We start from the raw sequence: 8,626 nt of genomic DNA, 5'->3' as shown, positions 1-8,626 counted from the left end.
TGAATGCTCCCAGTTTATTCTTTGCACTCTGCAAATTCTCTATGCTTATTCACATTGGCAACATACTACTAATTTCATGTTTATTTCCTTTTTTAGTGGCTCAAATTCACTCTAATTACCATTTGTATTTCCTATATGGGTGTTTTGAATGTACATGGTTTTCCAAGTTTTATTTCCTATTATAGTGGTTCCAATGCACATTATTTTATAGGTCTTTATGCTTTATAAAGTCGCGTTCTTTTAGCTTGTTATCTAAGTTGTCCAATTCAATCAAATGATATGAATGGTTTATGCCTATTTATTTCTTCTAAGTGTTTTTTATGGACAAAAATTTCAGTATTATGTGTCAAGTCTCTTGTCAGGAGTCACTGGAAGAGCAATGCTCTCAATTTTTTGTTGTATCAAATGAAGACATATGTAAAGATATTGTCTATATAATGTAGGTGACCCCCATCTACATGATGGTTTAATCTATGAGATTTTCTTTACATCCCTTCTTGACAATACATCTATAATTGACTGGGTCTTGGACTTATTTAGCCAAGTTGTGATTCCAACAAATCGGGAAAAAGTTGTTGTGGGGATTAAGAATCTTGATCCCAATCACAACTTTCGAAAACTTTCACATATATTTGATTTTCAAAAAAATGGTAATCAAGATCTTATGATAGAATCTTGGGAGATGTTCACAATGTCATGTGTTAAGGATGACTACAATTACTTTGTAATGTTCACTGCAAGAAATGGGGACTTTTTCACCCACTACGAGAAATATGTTATTGAAGACTACTTCAATGGAATATGCCTTTTTGTGAAACATTATGTAGATGAATAGAAGTTAGTGTGTGCACCACATCCAATGAATTTCTTTTTTTTTACAACTGATATCTTATTACTTTCTGTAAGGTTTATGTAATTGAATTGTGCACATGTTTCAGCATTCACCAGCCTTACATTGCTTATGTACTCATTTAATATGGTGGAATAGTGACAACAGTATGGCTGATATTTTTTGTATTGTGTCAAATTATTTAGATGTTGGCAAAGATTCACAATGCTGAGTCAAGTTTTGCAATGTATTATCTGAATACATTACTAAATTAAGAGAATGATGTGCAGACTTAGATTTATAATGTAATATACAAAGACCTTACAAAACTAGAGCTTTATACTTTTTCCTTTCTTTTGTAATGTATGCATAGAAGATGTTTCTTGACTACATCTGTAGAGGTTTACACATATACATTTCAAGAAAATTTATGTGAAAAGGTATCATACGTATCCAACATATTCATTCTAATTGAATGTTGCATAAGGAAAATGAATATGTTCAATTACTCTTTTCTTTTGTTTATGAATGTTCACTTTATAATGTGAGTTTTCAAACTGTAGGCAAGTCTACAAAGTGCATAATATGTATTTTTTAGTTCCTGATTACACATTTCTCTCTTGCCTTTGTAATGTTCTCTATCAATATCCAACAAATCCCTCTTCAATTTTACATTGCTATCAATGAATACATTGGACATGTAGCATACCATTTTTCTTGGTTGAATTTATAATATTGTGGATTAAGAAAATTAATATATCCAATTGGCAATTGTGTTTTTATGAATGAATGTTCACTTTATAATGTGAACCAACCCCCACTTGATAGAAAAGGTGACCATGGGGTGATTTTAATTAGAACATATTGTCCCTAGGAAAAATCAAAACCCCACATTATTACACCCTACTATGAACCTAACTTAACCACGACTAACCCTATTACCGTATATGGTAACATGTTTAATTGTTCACCAAGGGCCACTTTACTACCTATGGTTAACCCATCTACTAAGGAACAATAACCCTAAACCTATTCATTTTTGTCATCCAAAAGTCTCTACTAGAGCTCCCACCAATGCTTCTTGTTGCTTCTGACTCTGCCATTTTTGTCAACCTTGTTCTTCTTCTACATTTTAGGTGAGGACTCATGAAGTAACAATATCTTGTTGTTTTATAACATTCACTTACAGTTTTCATGGATGCAAATAGGTATCATTTATCACTTTATTCCTTTGTGAAGCTTGAGTTTATTGTATCCATTATTAATTTGACATTGATAACATGTGCATGCCATTGATTGTATGTACATCTTGCATTTATTCTTCCACCATGAATAGGTTTTATTCATTTGGGTAACTTATGTTGACATGACATCTACACAATTGTGTTAGGGGATACCATTCTTCAATGGAATCAACACCAAGAAACTATCATATTTGGATCCCAATTCCAGTTGTTGATACACCTTTGGACTACATTTTGTCTAAGGATCCTATGATGCAATTCTTCCAATACCACTCTTGTCTACATGTGCAAAATTGTATAGTGAAATTATTGGTTTGAAACTCCTTCACGACCCCAAGAGAACCATTTTTCTATCCTAGCTAGTTTCAATCTTTCTTTCACAATCCATGGACTTGTTGTAGTCCAATTCTTGTTTGCAAATCATTGTAGATAGCTACATTGACAAGTACTTCCTAGAGGGAAATGCTTTGGAGGATTCCATGAGGTCTTATGACCCATATAATAGTGAGGCTTATGTGGTTGTTATTGTACCATGTTTGATGCCAAAGGACATCAATGAGATGAGATTAATATTGAAAACAATAATGGACTATATAGTGGATGTTGAGGATGATGATGTCCATACTATGTTTTGGAAGCATGCATACATAGTGCCACAACACTTTGATAAAAGTCTATTGAACATTGTAGATTTGATTAAATACCTCCTATTTGATGTCCAATTTCACAATCTTGCTCATGCGACTTGTAAATGTTTTGTATGCAAGATTACTCAACGTTTTAAGGAAGAGGGATTTCATAGTGCTAACTGACATCTTAAATATGTATATGTATATGTGTGTGTGTGTGTGTGTGTGTATTTATATGCACATATATATTTCTATTTCTATTTCACTTGTATGTACAACAACTAAAGTTCAATTCATTGTTACGCATTGAAAACTTGTATAGTTATGTAGTGTTGTAGATTTATAATTCTTTACTCCTATTTTCTAAATGCCAATTTCTCAATGCATATGTTCAATATCAACTTTGTCATGGATACATTAAAGTCAAGCTTCAAAAGGGATATAATGCTATTGATTGTGTCCAAATGTGTAAGTATGTGTATGTATATGCACAAACACACACACACATACACACATGTATATATATAATGTTTTATATTTCACTTGTGCGTACAACAACTAAAGTTCAATTCATTATTATAGATTGAAAACTTGTACAATTATGTAGTGTTGCAAATTTATAATGCTTTACATTTTCTAAATGCCAATTTCTCAATGCATACAGTCAATGTCAACTTTTTCATGGATATAGTAAATTCAAGCTTTAGAAGGAATATAATCCTATTGATCATTCACTTAGTGTTACCATGATTATCTTGTAGTTTATGTTTCCTATTTTTGGGGTTTCAATTTTAAATGATTGTATGTAATGTGAAAGGAAGTAATAATTTATGAACATGGTAAATAAACAGTGTACAACATCAAGTAATAATTAGAAGTATCTTGCAAGTTTTGGGTTAAATAGGGGGTCTTGTGTTTTTTATATTGATTCAAGGGTTTCTAATGAAAAAAGGGTTTCAATTCTCTAAGACAAGGGTTTATTTAATGGTCTTTACTATTGCATTACTTAATGTTTTCTATTTCACTTGTATGTACATCAACTAAACTTAAATTCATTGTTATGTATTGAAAACTTGTACACTTATGTAATGTTGTAGATTTATAATTATTTACTCATGTTTTCTGAATGCCAATTTCTCAATGCATATTGTCAATGTCAACTTTGTCATGGATACAGTAAATATAAGATTCAAAAGGGATATAATGAAAATGAATGTGTCCAAATGTGTTTTTATGTGTTCATGTGGATGCATATTTATGTAATGTTGCATATTCATAATGTTGTACTCAATTTATTTGAATTCCAATGTGTCAATGCATACATCCAATGTCAACTCTTTAATACATATAGCTAATTCAAGAATGAGCATGGATATATTGAAAATGAATGTCCATAAAACTATTTTTATGCATTTGTGTGGATGCATATTTATGTATGTATGTATAAATGCATGCAATTAAACTTTCCAATTTTGTAAGTGTGTCTACATATGTATTTTTTCTACATGGATGTGTATATACGTATATATGAATATATGGTTGCAATTAAAATTTACAATTTTTTATGTGTGTGTATATATGTATGTGTTCACATGCATGCATAATATTGAGTTCACTTGGTTATATGTCAATGTAATGTTTACATACATGTACCATGTTAATAATAATTTTATTGGTGAGTCTTAGAACATTACCTTATCATGCTTGTATCTCTATTATACTTGCACATGTTAATGGAAGTGTATGATTATTATGGTTATAGTAACTAAATGGTATATTCCAGTTAGAATTGTTACTTCCTCCTATTGTTAAAATAATTTGCTAGTATCCAAGGCAACGGGGACTTCACCATGAGTTGTTGATTTTCAAAGGTCTGCGTAATTGTTATTCTCAACACTATCATTTCAGTATTACTAAACTATATTTTTTAACACTCCATATATATTGGGAAATCATAATCTTGGTGGTTAATTTTTTTTGAAAATATTTATTTAGATTTAATGTTAGTCACCACCAATATATGTTGTTTCAACAATTTCATTATTGACAAGTAGCCTTCTATGATATGGAAGCAATTAGAAATCAATTGAGAGTCCATGTACAATAGAAAGATAAAGTCTTCTTGACTTTACTAAGGCTATGAAACTAATTTAAATTGTTGAACTATTTTGATTTTCATTTGTTTGTATTGATTCATTTCAAAGCAACATTAGTAAGTTTCATTTCATATGTAATTGCATTTTTAGTAACATTGCATAACTACTTTCATTTCTAATATCATTACATAACTAGTTTGCACATCTCATTGCTTCCATGCTTGCATTGCACATGTCATTGCCTATATAGGTACATTGTAAAATTTATTACATAGAATGAAAATTTGGCAATAATGGTCTATACTTGTTGCATACTCATTGCATACCTAAAATAGTTTCATTTAGTTGCATATTTCATACAATTGTAGTCTTTGGGTATACTTATAATTGTGAAGGATCAATCTAAATATTACACATTTCCAATGAATACCCAACCATTTCCTTTTCATTTCTATTCTCTTGTCATATTTTATTTAATTCATGTATTCATATGTAACCATACTATTTCTAAATAAGGTGGCAATGAATGAATGTATGTACATATAAACATATGTATATATGCATCTATGTATGCATGTATGCATACATGTGAATGCATAAATAAGTATGTGTTCATAAGTATGTGTATGTACATGCATATGTGTGTATGTATTGTATGTATGTACATATGGGGTAATACAATTATCATTGCGGTGGCATTGTAGAAAAAAATTAATTGCATAAATAGTCACATTGTACAAATAGTTACAATGTAGTATTAGTGTACATTTATTGTATTGAAATAACAACAAAATATGATCAGCAATGAAACTTAGCACAACGATAGTAAATATAAAATAGTTAACTGTTGGTTGTATTCCTTCATTCAAAGTAGACATTGACTATATTCTAATAACAACACACCATGACCAACAATCAAACTATTAGCACAATGGTAGTATAGTTTAATAGTAATCTCATAATGGTTTAGTTCGTGATAGAAAAGAAGATTGTCTTAGATATTTTGAATACATCAAAAAACTTAGTGGGTTTCAAAAAAATTGGAGCTTCTCCCAACTTCTTCAATTTGCATCAATTGTCCATAAAACCAAGAAAGGGAATAGTTGTCATGATCCCAATCTGTTATTCCTCATCTCCAGTAATAGGAGATGTGTGCAATGTAGGAGTTAATTGCAACAACTTAGCAATGATCTATAGTAATTTATTGTTCTCTTCAATATTTGTTTCCAACTATGGTGATAGTTGTTCTGGTTTCACATTTTGTGTAGAAAGATCTATAAATCCAGGGATTAGTCATTAAGTGCTTTATGTCGTAGTGGAAGTGGTGTGGCAGACATACTAGTTGGCTCTATGGTTGGTACATTTACATCTCCTTCCACTCATGTTATCACTACAATTTTTATGGTTGTGGAAGTAGCTCCTCCATGGTTTTCTATTTTCCTCTTTCAAACTTTTGGATTCTCCTCCCTTTCTTTCCTCGTCTACTCCTTTAGTGCAGCCTTCTCTGCAGCTCATTTTTCCTTCTCAACAACATCAAAGATCCATTTTTGTTGTCTCTCATCCCTTAACATCTCATATGTGTCTTCATTTGCATCTCTTTCTAATTTTCTCTACTTGATCTACTCCTTCCTGTGAAGTGCATTGGCCTCCAACTGCTTTTTGGTCTCTTCTTGTTGCCTTAGTTTCTTAACATACTCATTAGAAGTAAGAAGTTGAGAGTTCCTCCTTAGATGAAGCACCCTAGCTTGCACACATCTCGTAGAAGCCTACATCCTTTACATCAATAGCTATAGGAATATTTTAGTTGAACAACTACCTTTTTTTATGTCTATTGGTGTGCAACATACAAACTCCGCATCACCATCACATTCACTTTTAGCCTCTATTTTAATAAATTATTGGCTATCCATTTTGTCCCAATTCCCACCATCTACAAAGTAGTGGATGACCTCCTTGGGGGGGAAATGTGGTGGGGATGGCATTGAAAGGGAAATATCCTCCTCCCTAATAGTGATTGGATGCCCAATGTTTGTGGCAGCCTCCTATAGCCAATTTGGTTGAGAAGGTTGTGTTGGAAAAATTAGTCCAACATCAATGTTTGTTGTCTTGTCAAGGCATTTTGGCTTGCAATAGTTTTTTGGTTGCTCCAATTTTGCAATTTGTTTAATGTGAGGTGAACCAGTGGCTACCCCATCACTTTTTGTGTGTGTAATTCCTCAACAAAGTGTTGATTAAGTCATTTGAGAAGTTGTTGAATTGCATGAATGCTTCAACACATCCTCGCCTTCAAACACATCAATATTGGCATCAAGATTATTTGCATCAAAGATATTGGAATCAACATTATTTGCATCATCAATATTGGCATCGTCAACATTGGCATTAGCATTATTTGCATCAGCAATAGCAGTACCTAATCCACTACTTTTGTGATCTGTGTATGATCTATTCTTATCATCCTCAGTAATAATAAAGCATTGTCTTGGGCCCATACATGCAGTAAGGAATCCCTGTTCAAGGAAAAACTCCTATCCTGTAGAAACCAATCATTATATTGCTTGGTGTAAATACCATTTTGCTAGCCTTGCTAGATAGCGTTCCCAACTCCTCATGACCAATATTGATGTGACGATTACTAGCCAGCCACATATTTTGAAACTATTTGAAGTAACATTTTAATGATGCATAAATAATGACATCCAATGACTAACACTTATGGCTGGTATGAGTTGCAAGTGTCACTAAATTTATTCCCAGTTGCCTTGCTTTGTCAATAGTTTGTCATCCCATATGGTTACCATGACCATCAAAGATGATAAGACACTTGTTTGATGGAGATACCCCTCCCCCCAAGGAATTATTTGCACAAAGTGGTCAAGACAATTTAGGAAAAAATCCTATATCATCCATGAATTTTCCTACATTGCCATGTAGGCCCTAGGCTCACAACTGACAATCTAGTTTTGTGATGGAAACACAAGCCAAGACCAGAATGAACATAACAAGAAAAGGGAAAAAATATTATTAGTAAAAATCTGCTACTACATTCAGTACAAGGAAAATAGAACCAAAGACATGCCCTATAGGCTTACAATAGACTGAATCCAAAGAGAAATTATCCTCACTGTGCCTTCTCCCAAACTCCACTAAGAACTACCTTTACAATGCCAGAAATATTCTACAATGCCAGAAATGTTCTTAAATAGACCCCAATTGGTTTAGATTTAGGAATACATTCTAGAATATTCCATTTGGCATCCACTGCCAAAACATAAGGTTCCAAAAATCTCGTTAGAAGTTGGTGTAAAATTAGAAGAATCTAGAAATGGTAGCCCAACTTCCAGGAGGCATAACTTTTGAACCAGGACTCCGATTGACAAACTATTTACATTTCCAGAAAGCTCTAAAAGCACTCTATAGCCCTATGGACCAGCTTCACTTGTCCCCCATTTTTTGGGCCCATACAAGGCCATTTAGTGCATCAAACCTGACTTTGAAGTGCTCTTAGGAGGTCTCCAAGAAACTTAAAACTGTAATAACTTTCTAAATATAAAACCTTTTGACCTGATTATTTTTCTGGAGCACTTTAAATTATAAATATAATCATCCCTCCAAATTACACCCTCTAACTCATCATAATTTTGGCTCAATTATAAAATAACCCATTTTCCACATTTACACGTATCCCAAGGTGCTTAAAAACTCTAACCTAGAAATCTAATAGTGGAACTATGAGAGTTGGAACCTTTATTTGACCCAAATGGGTATCCAAAAATGAAAACACATTACACAAAAACTATCTCTAAGAATATTTTTGGGTGATACAGG

The sequence above is a fragment of the Cupressus sempervirens genome, chromosome 5 (assembly GCF_028749045.1).
Source record: "Cupressus sempervirens isolate cs-2001-9-10 chromosome 5, ASM2874904v1, whole genome shotgun sequence".
Classification (NCBI taxonomy): Eukaryota; Viridiplantae; Streptophyta; class Pinopsida; order Cupressales; family Cupressaceae; genus Cupressus; species Cupressus sempervirens.
The sequence above is the reverse complement of the archived record's forward strand: the minus strand, read 5'-3'. Positions refer to the sequence as shown.